Below are 17,587 nucleotides of genomic sequence, written 5' to 3'. Positions count from 1 at the left end.
GTAACGTTACATATATTTTGAGCAAGTCAGTGTAGCACATCGGTAAAGGTTCACAGCTACCGCACTGGAGGTACTGTGTTCAAATCCTACTTGTGTACCCCCACCCCCGACCCCCCTACTCGACTCCCCAAAAATCGACCGAATTTTTAAATTTTATTTCAAAGAGTGTCAACAAACAGTGTAAGGTGTGCGAAATTATAAAGATGTATTCAGTTATTACATCTACACACACCCATTGCTTTGCATTAAATATATCATTAAAATGTTGTATGGATACAGCTCAAGCTGTGTGTCTTACACCTGTAAGTCCTAAGGTATGGATGAAAATATAAACTATTGAAATAAAAGACGTGTTTTTTAAGTAAGGTCCGTTTGAAGATAAGTGCACAACAAAAGGTTATTTCAAAAAAGTAAATTTATTTTCATAAAATACATAATTCACTCTATTTTTCGACATAGTAGCAAAGTTTGTTGAAACGTATCATACCTCTCAACCAATTTTAAAATCCCTTCTTCATAAAAACTTGCTGCCTGCCCCGATAACCAAGAGTTCACTGTTGTTTTCATGTCGTCGTCGTCGTCATTGTAACGGTTGCCATTGAGGTGTTGTTTGAGGTGGAGGAAGATACGGTAATCGCTCGGCGCAAGATCAGGACTGTAGGATGGGTAGTCTAAAACTTCCCAGCCAGAACTGTCCAATAAATCGTGGGTCTGACCTGCAGTGTGAGGTCTTGCATTGTCATGGAGAAGGACAATTTCCTTTGTCAGCATGTCGTGTCTTTTGTTTTGAATTGCACTGCGTAGCTTTCTCAGGGTTTGGCAGTGTGCTTCTGCATTTATAGCGGTTCCTCGATGCATGAAGTCAACCAACAAAACACCATGCCTGCCTGCCCCAAAACACTGACACCATGATTTTGCACTGAGATGGAGTCTATTTGGCCTTCACCTTTACAGGCGAGTGTGTGTGTCTCCATTCCATGCTCTGTTGCTTTGATTCAGGCATGATATGCGAAACCCATGTTTTGTCTCCAGTTAGATCTGACTTAAGAAGCCGTCACCTTATTCATGATAATGAGTCAAGAACTTCATCACACACTCAAATCTTTGGTTTTTGTGGTCCTCTGTTAGGAGTTTCGGGATCCAACAGGAGCACAGTTTCCTAAGCTTTAGGTATTCATAAACAATGTTGTAAAGCACTGATCTCGACATGTCAGGAAATTCGTTTGAGAGACCTGTTATTGTGCGATGCCTTTTCTCACGAATCCTCGCTTCAACTAAAGCCAAAGGGCAACCGGAGCTGTCCTCATCACGGACATTGTCACGGCCATCTTTGAATTCTTGTACCAACTTATGCACTTTGCTTTCACTCATAACAGTGTCCCATACACTTCGCAAATCTGTCGATGAATTTCTCCAGCAGACAGGTTCCTTGCTGACAAAAACTGTACCGTTGAGTGAACCTCACATGCAGCAGGTGAGTTGATAGTCTTGAACATCTTGAAAGCACAGAACAGAACTGTACAGGTTAGCTACAGAGCTGAAACTGAGCACAGTTGTTCCCATGGCATGCCGGTACACGATGCAGGTGCTTGTTGCCATATGCATGCGAACTACTAGTGTCTACAACAAAACAGACCTTACTTGAAAAACATGCCTCGTAGTTTTACCCAACCAACTGTGATGTGTATCTGCATAGATTGTGCTTGTTCACGATGTTGAAACAGTCTTTGTCTTCTCAAGGAAAACTTGATACATCTGTATCACAATTTTTGCAACTAGAAGAGCAATATTTGTGATTGCAGCCAGATTATAAGCACTACTACTACTGCTGCTGCTGCTACTACTACTACTACTACTACTACTACTACTACTACAACTACTACTATTACAGTGAACTAATGTTTATGTAAAGTCCTTGTTTCCAACCACATTTCACTTCAATTTTTTTTGGACAATTCAGAGAGCATAAATATATGCTAATGCCTATTTTCGAATTATTGCTTGTGCTGTTGTAATGTAATGACTAAATGCAGAAGAAACTACAGTTGAGGTTAGTCAGACAGCCAGCTCGAACTAACGGAAGTTAACTGTCATAACATTTTATTTCTGTTCATTGCAATTTTAAGTGAATAGTTTCACTAAAATCCACCTGGGTGTTTTGTGTAAAACATCCTTTTCTTCCTCAGGTAGACGATGTTGGCACATCGAAGGATGGCGATTCAGCTCCAGCATCTTGTAAACTGAAGGTGGATCTTGCAACAAACAATGTTGCGGATGTCTACAGTAACCGTATATTTATAGTGAATAATCCAGCATCCTCACGGACAGTTCATGAGTCACTAGATATTCAGACATCCACACCTAGGTCCTCAACAACTAAGAAAAGAAAGCAAAGTGAAGAATATGGATCTGCAGTTCAGCTGATAGAAAAGGCACTCCAGGAAGATGTTGATGGTGATGGTGATGAAACAGTCCTGTTTGTTAAATTTTTCAGAGCAGAAATTAAAAAAAAAGAAGTGTGACAAAAAGAAGTCATCTGAGATTATAACTAATGAAAGTATTGTATCGAGATTGATGAATAAATTTAATTTTGAAATGTAATTTGCTTCTAGACTATGGAACTATATTCTGTACCTGTCTCACGATGTATCCTAATATTACCTTCAGAGAGAGAATAATATGGGATCATTCATGTCTCCAGGCAGTGTTTCTTCATATCATCAAACTGACTGCATTTATTCACAGGCAGTTGTAAATAATTAACTGTGTGCAGCAAATCTCTCTAAATCTGATCAAATAGAGAACAGACTGTTGTTAGTATTTTTGCACACTATGATCAGTTTATTTAGGTAATTCAGCCATCCAATATGAGCCGTGTTATAGGAGCATGTGAAATATTGCATTATAACAACCTATTTCATGTAGAATTAAATTCAAGGTTAAAGCAACATTATATAATACTGGTATTTCCCATCTTTATGTACTTTCATTTTGTATGATAACACACTTTCAGTGAGGTGAAATCTGCCTGCTTTTTTAGTCCTATTTAATAGTTAGTTTGAAATGAAATGATCAGCTCAATCATCTACATAATTAAAGGGTTACATTTCATGCATCGCTGTTTAAAATGACATTGTTTATGTGAATGCAGCATGCTGTGTAACTTATTTTTGCAGAAATTTGGGCACAGCTCCCTGTTCAGATAAAGTGCACCTCACATAGGAATGTGGCCCAATATTCAGCAGCTAGCCATTGGTTACAAGAATCTCTTTCCTGCTAGGTGCACTATTGTCATACTTCACAGCAATGCAATTTAATTCACAAAGTGAGCATATTATTCATTCAATTATCGGGTTATTTTCTTGCTGCCTTATAACTGTGAACGTCTATCTTTAAATGTGATAGTGCGATTTCCAAATAAATGTGTCAAGTGATGGCAATAAATGTGAAGTGCTTAACAAACAGGCGACGGGGATAATTTACCGTGCTTACAGCTTCTTCAAATGTTAATCTGAAAGTGAGGCTCCCATTGTTGACATTTTGAAGACACAAGAAAGAACTGCAGAAGTGGGTGGTATAGGCAAGAGAACTGTACAGTGAATGATAAATAAGTGTCAGAGCTATAGAAACATCAGGAGAAGTTGCTTTCGCGTCGCCCTGGAAAGTGTCGAAATCGCAAGGAACCTGTAACACAAATGGACGATTTTGACAAGGATAATTTAAGGCGCTCCATCTTTGAAATGTATACAAATGGTGAATATCCGACTTCACAAAAACTTGTTAAAATTATGAATGACAAAACTGGCTTCAATGGAAGTGCTTCATCAATGCAAACAATTTTAAAAGCCATTGGTTTGAAATATATTAAAAGTAATGATGGGTGAAAGTTTTTAATGGAATGAAGCGACATAGCTGCAACGTGAGCCACATTCCTTGGAAAGATCCACAAAGTAAGAAAAGGTAGTTAAACAGTGTATTACCTGGATGAAATGTGGGTGAATCAAAATCATTCCAGAAACAGCTGCTAGAAAATGAGTGAGTGATGGTAGTGGCGGTTTTAATGTTCCCATAGGGAAGAGTTCTCGAATAATTATTCTGCATGCTGGCTCTTCTTCCGGTTTTAACTCTGAGAGTAAACTTGTTTTTAGATGTAAGAAAAACAGCAGTGACTACCATTTGGAAATGAATGCAGTCACTTTCAAGAAGTGGTTCACTGAGCAGTTCTTGCCATACCTGGCTCCGCAATCAGTCATTGTAATGGACAACTCAGCTGTGACAGATAAAACACCAGGAAAGCGGATATTGTGCTCTAGCTTAAAAATAAAAGTATTGCACACAGTATTAGCTAGACACATGAGTAACTCCTGCAGCTCGTTAATTTAAACTAGTCACATGAGAAAGCATACGAACTTAATTTACTTGCACGTGAATGCGGTCACACAGTTTTGCATTTACCATCTTACCACTGCCATATAATCCTATTGAATTGATTTGGGCACAATCTAAAGGCTATGTGGCAGAAAGAAACAAAACATTCAAGATAGCAGACACTGAATCGCCTGTGCATGAAGCAACAGACAACAGATTGTGTGCAGCACACTGAAAAGCTTCAGGAAGATGTCTTGATAGGGAGGCGAAGATGGATAGAAGCCTTGAATCCATAATCGTAAATTTGTAGTCAGATGGTACACAAACAGTCAGATGGCAGTGACGATGGTATTAATACAACACAGACTCAGGAACAAAGTAAGGTAATAATAGTTCTTGTTTTTACAGACTCATAATTTTAAAAAAAGTATTTTTGTGTTTGAAAATATCAATTGCATATGTAATATATGAAAAGTCCTGGCGTTTATGGATTTGGAATTTGTATCCTAAGAAGTATGCAGACATTAACTTTTTATGAGTGCTGTACCTATAATTTTCAGTTTATTGACCAAGACGAATAAGCTAGTTTCTTTGTTAGCTGTGAACTGTAAGCTTTTCTCAGCATTTACTATGCACTTGCGAGAATACAGCCAGATAAATTTGTCAAAAACTCTGATATTTTGACAGGTAACAACCTGTCATTTTTAAGGCACAAATTGGAAAATGTCTTAAAATAACAGGAAGGATTACCTGTCGAGATATCGGTCGATTTCGGTGGACTTATAGGGCAACATTCCCTTGAGTTATTTGCAGATGATGTACATTGTTTGGTTGCTTCGTGGATAACAGGTGTGGTATCTAACTCTACGAGGTGCGGCTAGAAAAAAACCGGACTGATGCTGGAAAAAACATTTATTTACAATTATTTACAATTTCATGTTATCTCCTTCAATGTACTCTCCTCCTCGGTCTCTACACCGCTCCATACGAATTTTCCACTGTTCATAGCAATGCTGCAGATCATTTTCGGTAAGTCCATACATTACTTCCGTCGCTTTTTCTTTTACTGCTTCAACAGTCTCAAATCTAGTTCCTTTCAAAGCTGACTTGACTTTAGGGAAAAGAAAAAAGTCACAGGGGGCCAAATCAGGTGAGTAGGGTGGATGATCTAAGATGGGAATGTTGTGTTTTGCCAAAAACGTCTTCACTGACAACGCACTGTGAGCTGGGGCATTGTCTTGGTGAAGGATCCATGACTTTTTTCTCCACAAATCGTTCCGTTTTCTCCGTACTCGCTCACGTAGGGTAGCCAGGACGCTAATGTAGTAATGCTGATTCACTGTTTGTCCCTCTGGTACCCAATCAATGTGCACAATCCCTTTGATGTCAAAAAAAACAATCATCATTGCCTTGAATTTCGATTTTGACATTCGTGCTTTTTTTTGTCGTGGAGAACCAGGAGTTTTCCAATGCATCGATTGGCGTTTAGTTTCGGGATCGTAAGTAAAAAACCACGATTCATCGCAAGTAATAACATTTTGTAAGAAGGTGGGATCACTTTCAATGTTTTCCAGGATGTCAGAACAAATCATTCTTCGGCGTTCCTTCTGTTCAATTGTGAGACACTTTGGAACCATTTTTGAACACACTTTGTTCATGTTGAAACTTTCATGAAGAATCTGCCTAACACTTTCCTTGTCAACTCCTGTTAACTCAGACACTGCTCTGATTGCTAAACGGCGATCTTGTCGAACAAGTTTACCGATTTTTTCAATGTTTGCATCAGTTTTTGCTGACAATGGTCTGCCAGTGCGAGTGTCATCACTGGTGTCTTCGCGGCCATCTTTAAATCGTTTAAACCACTCAAACACTTGTGTTTGCGATAAACAATCATCGCCATACACTTGTTGTAACATTACAAACGTTTCACTTGCAGATTTTCCTAGTTTGAAACAAAATTTGATGTTAACACGCTGTTCTTTCTGTACACTCAACATTTTCCGACGCACAGACAAAACGTCAACTACTTAAAACAGACGCCACGGGCAGACTGAGTGCAGGAGGCAGATGAAACTCGAGCAGTAGGCGGAGCGAGAGTCACGTGACAGGCCACGCGACTTTCAGCCTTATTGCATTCGTTTTATTGTTTCACCAGTACTAGTCCGTTTTTTTTCTAGCCACACCTCGTACTGTGGAAAGTGTTAGTTTACATTCACAATGGTGTTTGTCAGTGAAAAACATGACAACGTACTAACATTCACACTGCAGTCTTTTGCCTTAATCTTTGCTACCAGTCATTCATTTTTGCACCCAGTGGTTTGGATTTAACTACATTCAAACACACCCACATAAACATATAAAATTTCACATTTTTTTCAAAATTCTATGGAGATGGAGTTGTCAAGCAAATATAATGATTTTGTCAAGCAAATATCATGATTTCAGTTTGTGTTTGAAGTTAGTTTTGTTACCCATTAGAACTTCACTTCAGTGATTAAGTTGAGAATGAGTTTTGTGACAAAATACCTTACTCATTTTTGTGCCCAGTATTATGGATCATTTCTCTTCCTCTTATTGTAATGATGAATGCCAGCCTACTGTTGTTTTCAAACTTCAATTGGTCGTTGAAAACAACTGTTTAATGATCTGCCTTCAACAAGTTCTAGAGTGGACATTATGTAATACCCTTGTTACAAGTTTCTGTGTTACAAACACTTTATTCCTTCAGAAAAAGTTATTCAAAAGCCATGATGCCATAATAAATTAGAGAATGAAAGTAGAAATTTGCATTTGCATGTCTGCTATTACCCATAATGGTATAAGTTTCAGAGGTTTTATGCTAAAGATTTGTAACCTGCGAATTTCATTTTCAATTTTTATCTACAGGCGACTGTGTATTACAGTTTTACTTATATTCGACCAAAATGACAAATATTGTAAGCAGTCTCGATGGCCTTGTTGCTACACAACCCTCTTTTTGAGAAAAACTGTACCTGACACATTCACAAAACTGCGTCAGTTGTTCTTGCCTTCCGATATTACGCGGAATAAAGCTGTTGAGCACCTGTAACAGCACATCAACATTTGTGTTAAGATTTCTCTCACACAGATGACTGATCGAATGAGTTATAACATTTATTATGTTCACCAGAGATCTGAATGTGCAATAGGATGTACAGTATGCAAATGAATCAGATTCTTCTGAGCACCAACAGAGTTTGGCAACGCGGACTTTGTTTGCCCACTCTCTGTCACCATGCTTACACAAACCTCTTCCCTTCCACACTACCCTATTACTCAGTCTCTATGCGCGGAAGCACCGTCCTATGTGACATGGGCTATAAATAAAAGGAAATGTAGCAGTGACTACTACATACGTATAATATGCCAGACATTTGCAGTTTTTTTTTAAACTGGCACTGTCACATTCCCTATCTTCTTGTTACTGTTAACCAATGAGTAAGTTCACCTATTGATGCATGTTTATTTCACCATTTCAGAGCTATAGTATCAAAATCCTTCCCAAGTAACCAATTTTCGAATCACTTTTTCAGTATGTTTAATTTCACTTTATCTGTTATGAGTTTCTCTGTAATTTCAAGTCAGTGTACCATACCTTTTCTTAATATCCCTCCCTCCCTCCCCCCCCCCCCCCCCCCTCCAAATTGCGCACTCTGTTTTTCAGTATTCCTGTTGAACATTTTTCTTCATTCAGTGATTATGATCACGTCATATCAGAGTTTGGAAATGATAATTACAATGTTAAAGGCGGCAATTTATTCTAGTAAGCCTATACGTTGTGTTTGTGAAGATTGATTATATCTTCCAGCACATAAATTGGCATGGAAAGTTTTGTCAGTCTGTAAATAATTTAACAGTTAAGGTAACTCACAAAGTAGTAGAAGCATTAAGTCAGAGATATACAGAATAAAGAATAAATTTTGGATGAAGAGAGATACAAGTACATTATAGATCTGACAACTGTATAGTGAACAAAGTAACGTAATTTGCTTCTATGGAAGTGATTACTCACTGGTACTTAGGGAAGGTATTGATGTGCTGTGTCTTCTGGTAAAACTGTAGAATTGTAGAGAGGAAAATAGAGAAACTAGTACAATAGATGATAATATCGGGCCAGCTATTCTTGTAGAAGCTGAATCCAGACACAGATGAATACAGTAGGCTTTGTTTTTTTCATTACACTCCACAAATCATTCACTTGCTGGTATATTTTTTTGACAGTATAAATAAAAGTCTAACATACAGCTCAGGGATTTTAAGTTGGGAGGAGATGAATGTACAAGGAAGGCCTCATGACGTAATTTGTGATTTGGATGCTTGATACACACACAAAAGCTAAATTCTCAATATGGTTGCACATTGAATCCAATTCATATAAAAAGCTAGCAATCACGGTAGCTGCTGTAGAAGCCAAGATTTATTTTTTGTTGTTATAGTCTTCAGTACAGAAACTGGTTTGATGCAGCTCTCCATGCTACTCCATCCTGTGCTAGTAGCTTCTTCGTCTCCAAGTAACTACTGCAACCTACATCCTTCTTAATCTACTTGGTGTATTTATCTCTTGGTCTCCCTTTAAGATTTTTACCTGCCATGCTTCCCTTCAATACTAAATTGGTGATCCCTTGATGCCTCAAACGTGTCCTACCACTTGATTCCTTCTTTTAGTTGTGTTGTGCCACAAATTTCTCTTCTCCCCAATTCTATTCAGAACCACCTCATTAGTTACATGATCTACCCATCTAATCTTCAGCATTCTTCGTAGCACCACATTTTGAAAGCTTCTATTCTCTTCTTGTCTAAATTATCTATCGTCCATGTTTCACTTCCATATGTGGCTACATTCCATACAAATACTTTCAGAAAGGATGTTCTGACACTTATCTATACACAAAGTTAACAAATTTCTCTTCTTTAGAAAAGCTTTCCTTGCCATAGCCAGTCTACATTTTATATCCTCTCTACTTCGACCATCATCATGTAACGTCCCCACAGAAAATACCCTCTACCACGCACCAATTAATCATGGTCAATCAAACCATCCACATTCATTCTCTTTGGAAAAGTATCTGATCTGATTTTCTCGTAACATATGCGGCGACAGCTAGACGACACCAAAGTATTTTCTAGCGCGTTTATTCTTTGAAATAACAGAATGCATATATGCATTCTCCATGGTTGTTAGAGTGGTAACTAGGACAGCTTCTGGAGTCGGGATTGAGGGATTAACGTATTTCTGAGAGATACATATTCTGATTTTCTTCTCGCTAAATCGAGCGAATTAACTTTTGTGCCACTAGCGGTTTGTTTGAATAGAAAGAGAGTGTAAACGGAAAATAATTAAGACGCGGAATCACCGGAGATCTGGACATGTAATGGGGATGGATTTAATACACAATTTCCTTCATAAATAAGGTTTGTGACTTTTTGTTCCGGAGTGAATGAACGAATGAGTTTTTTTCTGAACCATTTGATGATCACGTTGGCTCTGTAATTAGTGGGGAAGTTTCAGCTGTGTCGAAGAGAGCCTGCAATCACTGAGTCTGTGTTAAATCGTCCAAAAAGGCTTCGTACACATCTGGAATTCGCAATCTTTCGTAAAAGGAACAAATTGTCCTCACGATTGATTCTCCCGACTGAATACAGTGTTTAGCAGTAATAATAAATGTAAAGATCTTTTACAGCAAGCCAGCCGCTGATTACCAAGACGAAGGACTCCACCAAAGATCCTATTTGGCTGATTTCACGTAATGAAATATTATAATAAAAACTGTACATAGATAAAGGAGAGAAAGAGAGAGAGCGAATGAAAATAGAGATAATATTAATAATCCTCCATTAGTATAACTTTTCGCCTGTCGTATCACGGATCAGCCAAGACACGGGAGGCCCTTACATTACTGTATAGATTTATGTGTGAAGGTGAAAGGGTCTTAAAGACAACAGATACACGTCTATACAGACAAGACATTACACAAAGTTAGCGGCTAGCTGCATTCATCATCTATTCATAGAGGAAGAGAAAACTTAATATTATCCTGTTAAAATCAGTTATTTTGCTTTCCAAATAGCAAAACTCATTTACTACTTTAAGTGTCTCATTTCCTAGTCTGATTCCCTCAGCATCACCTCATTTAATTCAGCTACATTCCATTATCCTCATTTTGCTTTTGTTGATGTTCATCTTATATCCTCCTTTCACTGTCCATTCCAGGTCTTTTGCTACCTCTGCTTCATTAGTTGCATTTTTATTTTTTCTCCTTTCATCAGTTAAATTCAATATCTCTTCTGTTACCCAAGGATTTCTACTAGCCCTCGCCTTTTTACCTTCTTGATCCTCTTCTGCCTTCAGTATTCCATCTCTCAAAGCTACACATTCTTCTTCTACTGTATTTCTTTCCCCTGTATTTGTCAGTCGTTTCCTAATGCTCTCTCTGAAACACTCTACAGCCTTTGCTTCTTTCAGTTTGTCCAGGTCCTCCTCCCCCACCTCCTCCTCCTCCTCCTCCTCCTTTCCTCCTTATCGTCGCCTTGTCCCAAGTCACGTAGGGTCGGCGTTGCTTTTCTGGATCCTTCTCCTCCATAGTCCTCTATCCATTGCCCCTTCCTTCTTCCATCCTTTCTCCCTTAGGTCCCCGGATATCTTATCCTTCCACCTCATCTTTGGTCTTCCTCTCCTCCTCGCTCCTTCAATCTTTATATCTTCAACTCTGTTTCCGATATACTCTTCCCCTTTTCTCTGTAAGTGTCCGTACCACCCAACCTTTCAGTTTGTCCAGGTCCCACCACCTTAAATTGCTATTTTATGTAGTTTTTTCAGTTTTAATCTACAGTTCATAACTAATAAATTGTGGTCAGATATGCATCTGCACCTGGAAATTCTTACAATTTAAAATCTGGTTCCTAAATCTCTGTCTTAACATTATATAATCTATCTGAAATCTTCCAGGGTCTCCAGGTCTCTTCCACATATACAACCTTCTTTCTTGATTCTTGAACCAAGTGTTAGCTATGATTAAGTTACACTTTGTGCAAAATTCTACCAGGTGGCTTCCTCTTTCATTTCTTACCCCCAATCTGTATTCACTTACTACGTTTCTTTCTCTTCCTCTCCCTACTATTGAATTTCAGTCCCCCATGACTATTAAATTTTCATCTCCTTTAGCTGTCTGAATAATTTCTTTTATCACATCATACATTTCTTCAATCTCTTCGTCAAGTGTGGAGCTAGTTGGCATGTAAATTTGTAGTGCTGTGGTAGGTGTGGGCTTCGTGTCTATCTCGGCTGGAATAATGCATTCACTATGCTGTTCATAGTAGCTTATCCACGCTCCTATTTTTTAATTCATTATTAAACCTATTCCTGCATTACCCCTATTTGATTTTTTATTTATAAACCTGTATTCTCCTGATCAGAAGTCTTGTTTCTCTTGCGACCAAACTTCACTAATTCCCATTAAATTTATTTACATTTAAATAATTATATATGAATATAATAGAAAGAAACATTCCACATGGGAAAATATATATTTATTTTATTTTATTTGTTTGGCTTGTCTCTGTATATGTGCAGATGGGTGTGTGTGTGTGTGTGTGTGTGTGTGTGTGTGTGTGTGTGTGTGTGTGTGTGTGTGTGGGCGCGCGCGCGAGTGTATACCTGTCCCTTTTTCCCCCCTAAGGTAAGTCTTTCCGCTCCCGGGATTGGAATGACTCCTTACACTCTCCCTTAAAACCCACATCCTTTCGTCTTTCCCTCTCCTTCCCTCTTTCCTGATGAAGCAACCGTGGGTTGCGAAAGCTTGATATTTATGTGTGTGTTTGTGTGTTTATTTATTGTGTCTATCTACCAGCGCTTTCCCGTTTGGTAAGTCACAGCAATATTTATAAATAATTATATATATACCCATGACCTTTCATTGCACTTTAACAAGTGTATACACACACACCCGCGCGCGCGCCCACACACACACACACACACACACACACACACACACACACACACACACACACACACACACATTTAAATAAACTGATTACACATAGGCAGTAACATATATAACGACAATTTTGGGGGTCTCCAGAATGTTATTGCTGTGAGTCGAAGCACAGTGTGAATGTATATTGTACTCATTTAACCAGAGATCTTTTGGTAAATTGCACCAATGTAGTTACCAAATGTAACAGCAAACATAAGATGGTCCACTAGCACATTATGTGGTTATTGTGCTTAGGTGTCGCACTTGCTTTAGGTCAAATTTAGCCCAATATTGTTAAAGGAAATTAAGTTAACAAGGACTCCCGGTTCATATAACAAGAATAGAGGGAAAGAGGAATGAACTTTCTTTACCAGAATATTAGGAGATAAATGTCAAAGCAAGTGGGCAGCTAATTTGATCTGGAAGATCCTAGTAGTTGGAAAGGAACTGATGCCAGTTGTCTGTCCAAATGACACAATCTCAAGGATTGAAAATCACATGTAAGCTGTTATCAGTTGGCTAACTCTACTGTAGAAACATTCAGCTCCAGCTGCTTTTGCCATAGGAATAACTGTCAAAAGTGGGGATATAAAATTCAGTAAGTTAATATATTTTCATTCATGATGTATTACAGGAGAATATTTTGGGATATCTCCTCACTTAGAGAAAAAAATATTTATTTGATGAAAGAAAATAATTTGAGCTATGTGTGGGGTTTATGTAAATACATCTTGTGGACATATCTGTAAGCAGCTGGGGTTATTAACCACAGCCGCAGAATGCATTATTTTATTCACTTACATAATTTGCTGTCAACAATTCCAGTCTGAGACTAATAGAGATGTTCAAAAGGATCACACTTACTCTTCAATGAATCTGTCACACAAAAATGAATGTAATGTGCAGCTATAAAACTCTGAGTCTACCCTTGCGAATATAATGTCTGGCAGATGGCACAAGTGTTTTCAAATGTGAGTTCAAAATGTTTCTTCATAATACCTCCAGCTAAACTTAGAGTAATTCTTGAACAGAATCAATACACGAGTCCCACATCATAATGTTTATTGTAAATGTTATTCATGGGACACATAACTAATTAGTTTTGTCTATGTTAGTAAATGTAATCTTGGTAGCAGCCATTCTTGTGAGTCAGTGTAAATTATTTATTATGTAAATGTTAGGAAGTTTGGATGCTTGACAGACAAATACTACATTTTCTACTCAGCTGCACAATAAAAGCTGTTCTAAAATAAAATTGTGCAGCACATAATAAATTCTTATAACAATGTCCACCTTCTCTGCTGAAAGTCAAATTGGGCTGAGCAGAACCCCACTCTTATCTGACATCATGCCAAATGCATTTTCAACCACTCTGCGAGCCCTTCTGAGTCTATAGCTGAAAACTCTTTTTTTTCTTTTGGAGGTCTGTTTCGGGATACTCCATCATATACTCTTTCAATGCAAATGCATCATCAGGAACAAATACATAAGGAGTTCCATATCACTGAAACACACTATCTTTTCTGGCACTGGCAAATTCAGGTTTTTATTATTGAAGGCTTCGGCCAATTTTCTATTGTTGAAAATTTCGCCATCATTCACCTTCTCATTTGCACTGTAGTAACATGATTCACGTTTCCGTCGCACTTTACATAGTGTAGACTGGGAACTGTCTGATAGGCATGCCCGATGTGAACTTACTGGGCACAGCCTGTGCTGCCTGGGTTGTTCCGCCGGCAGAGGTCGCGGCCGAATTCTCGCGTGCCCTCTGGTGGACAGGACTTCACTTGCAGCAACTACTGTCTGTGACGCGCCGTGCTAATGTGCGCCTCCTGCAATCTTTCTGGTGGCTACTGCACTCCTCCTCCTTTGGGGGATGAAGCCACTGTGATCCACTACATCAGAAGGTGGAGCATCGTGCAGTATCAATGACCTCCACGGCCATTGGAAGGCTGGAGTCGAGGGGATCTGCCAACCCTCGAGCCGGAATCTTCGATCATGGCTGGAAGTGACACACACGAAGAGGTCCCCGTCGTCCCAACCCCGGAGCCCGGGACAGAACGGGCGACAAGCCGTCAAACTCCAGATCCTGGTCCACCTCGGGAGGGGCAAGACCCAGTGGCGGGGACAATGGAGAAGGGACGACCACAGGTGAACCAGCCTCCTGAGAAACCGGGCCTGCGAGGGGGGCCGGCTCTCGCCGGGGCATCTCAATGGTGACGATGCCGGTGCTGGAGCTACAGGAGGTCGCCAAGGCTGAGAACCATCGCAGCGGGGCGGAGTCACAGGTAGTGTCCCCTGAGAAAACAACAAGGGTGCCGGCAATGGGGAAGCCGGCGCCCGAGGGGTCGGAGGGTGGATGTCCAAACGTGAACGTAGCTGATTTTGGTGATGACGTACCTCCCGGTCCCCAGCCTGCAAGGTATAGAGCCAGCGGCCATTGCGGCGCAGGACCACCACCGGAATCCAACGTGGATTGCGACCAAACCCACGTGCCCAGACCAACATACCCGGTGGAATGCCGGGTACCCCGTTTTGCGAAGACTGGTGAGGACCAGGCTGGAGGAGATGCAGCAGAGTCCTAGGTTGGCGCCCGTGGAGGAGCTCTGCGGAGCTGCGTTCTCCTATCGGTGTGGTCTGGTATACCGTCAGGAAAAACGTCAACGCCTCCTCTGCAGGAAATTCGTGACATACTTTTTCATCTGCATCTTAAATGTGCGCTCCATGTGCTCGGCTTCCCCATTCAACTGTGGATGAAAGGGGGGAGAGGAAACATGCCTAATACCGAAGCGCTTACAAAAATCCTGGAAGGTCTGCGAAATAAACTGAGGTCCATTGTCCGATACCAGGGTGACTGGCAGACCTTCCACAGAAAAGATTTTTGGTAGTGCCTGGATTGCAACTTTTGAAGTGGTTGAGGAGCAGTGAGCCACATATGGGAATCGGGAATAAGCATCAAAGACAATGACCCAACAGCCATTGAGAAAGGGGCCCACAAAATCTATGTGAACACGTTCCCATGCCTGGATTGCAGATGGCCACGAAGAGAACACTGACCTGCGAGACGCCTGTGGGCTCGCACACTGGGAATAGGCGGCTACCAAGTGCTCAATTTCTCTGTCAATACCGGGCCAGTACAAATGTCTGCGAGCCAAGGTTTTAGTATGGGAAACACCCCAGTGCCCCTCATGTAATAACATGAGGACCTCCATCCGCAAACTTGCAGGAACAACCACGCGAGGAGCTGTATCATTGGTATCCAGAAGGAGAACTCCTTCCAAGACTGAGAGGCGGTCTCGTAGAACAAAATAATTACGAAGAGGGTCCGAGGACCGGCCTGGGGGTCAGGACAACCACCCCTGCTCAACGAGGCGAATTACTTCCTGGGGAACCGGGTCAGCTGCCGTTTCCCTGGCGAGTCTAGAACTAGTGATCAGTAAGCCATCAACCGCATGGCGGGACGCCACATCCAAATGAAAACACATAATCTCCTCCCGATCGAACTTAGGATCCGGGCCCACCGGAAGATGGGAAAGAGCGTCGGCGTTGGCACGCTGTCCGGTAGGGCGAAAATGAATGTCATAATGGTACTTAGAGAGGAACAACACCCAGCGCTGCAGTCGGTGGGCCGCCCTATCCGGTATCTGAGAGGTGGGTCCAAATAACGATATTAATGGCTTATGGTGAGTGATTAACTGAAACTTCGTGCCATACAAGAAAGGGTGAAACTTGGTAACAGTGTAGACAATGGCCAAAGCCTCTTTTTCCACCTGGGAGTAATGGGCCTGCGCGGGACTAAGAGTTTTAGACGCAATCGCCAGTGGCTGCTCGGAGCCATCCACGTTGCGATGGGCCAGGACCACCCCCACCCCATACTGCGAAGCATCTTCAGCCAGGACCAACGGCTTATTGGGGTCAAAAGTTACCAAACTAGGCGCTGACGTGAGTAGGCCCTTCCACGAGGTGAACGCTTGCTCGCATGCAGGCGACCAATCAAAAGGAACACCCATGCGCAGAAGGCAGTACAGAGGGCGGGCTATGGTGGAAGCCCTGGGAATGAACCGATGGTAATAGGCAATCTTGCCTAAAAATGCTTGTAACTCCTTCACCGAAGCGGGCCGCGGAAGGTCTACGATACCTTGGACCAAACTTCCTAGTGGCTGGACGCTGTGCCGAGAGATGGTGTAGCCCACATACTCAATGGACGGTTGGAAGAAGTTCGACTTATGCAGGTTGCAACGCAGGTCCATGGACCTGAATTTGAGAAAGAGGGCTCGAAGGTTGTGCAAGTGTTCCTTCATGCTGCGGCCCGTGACCATTATGTCATCCAGGTAATTAATACAATGAAGGATTGTCGACATGACGTGCCCAAGATAACGCTGAAATATCGCCGGGTCACTGGATATTCCAAAGGCCAACCGCTGGTATTGGTAAAGGCCAAACGGGGTGTTGACGACCGCCAGCCACTTGGAGTCCTCATCAAGTGGTATCTGATGATAAGCTTCTAAAAGATCGATTTTCGAAAAATATTGGCCTCCCGCCACGGCGGAGAACATTTCATCAGAACGAGGCAAGGGATAGGTGTCCACCACCAATTGGGAAGTAATGGTGGTCTTGAAATCGCCACTAAGACATAATTTTCCCGTAGTGTTTCCTGACAATAACGAGGGTCGAAGCCCCCTCACTAGAAGAAATGGGAAGAACGACCCTGAGGGCTGTCAGCCGGTCTAGCTCTTCTTTTACCTGAGGGCGAAGAGCCAAGGGGATCTGCCTCGCGCATAGAAAATGCGGGTGAGCCAACACCTTCAACGTTAAGTGAGCCTCAAGGTCTGAAACACGCCCCAGGCCCTCCTCAAAGATATCCTTAAAGTCAGAGATCAAAGATTCCAATGATTGATAGGGAACGTCTTCGGAGACCAACTGTACGGTGTTTGTGATAGAAAAACCGAAAGCTTGAAAGGCATCCAATCCAAAAAGGTTAGCAGAGCTCGCATCACTGACAACAATAAAAGTAATAGGCCGAGTGACTGATTTGTAAGTAACGTCGGTAGTGAATTGACCCAGTAGGGGAATGAACTGTTCACCATAACCACGGAGACGCCGGTAAATTGGTGTCAACAGAGGGGGGCCCAAGGTCGGAGTAAGTTTGTGCATTCAACAAGGAAACTGCCGCGATCGTATCTACTTGCAGTTGTAATCGGTGCGACTGAACCGACACCTCGATA

General features: G+C 41.3%; 1 protein-coding gene across 3 annotated transcripts in view; it reads left to right on the top strand.

Moving 5' to 3' along the window:
• Positions 1-2,601, top strand: part of LOC126412638 (uncharacterized) — a 96,030-nt gene extending 93,429 nt beyond the window's left edge. For 2 of the 3 annotated variants that reach the window (XM_050082317.1, XM_050082319.1), the window contains exon 13: positions 2,187-2,601. The gene's annotated coding sequence lies outside the window, so the exon portion shown is untranslated. The remainder of the gene's footprint in view (positions 1-2,186) is intronic. The other variant, XM_050082318.1, reaches the window with a different exon arrangement.
• Positions 2,602-17,587: the final 14,986 nt, after the last annotated feature.

This window comes from Schistocerca serialis, chromosome 7 (assembly GCF_023864345.2).
Source record: "Schistocerca serialis cubense isolate TAMUIC-IGC-003099 chromosome 7, iqSchSeri2.2, whole genome shotgun sequence".
Taxonomy (NCBI): domain Eukaryota; kingdom Metazoa; phylum Arthropoda; class Insecta; order Orthoptera; family Acrididae; genus Schistocerca; species Schistocerca serialis.
The sequence above is the reverse complement of the archived record's forward strand: the minus strand, read 5'-3'. Positions and strand labels throughout refer to the sequence as shown.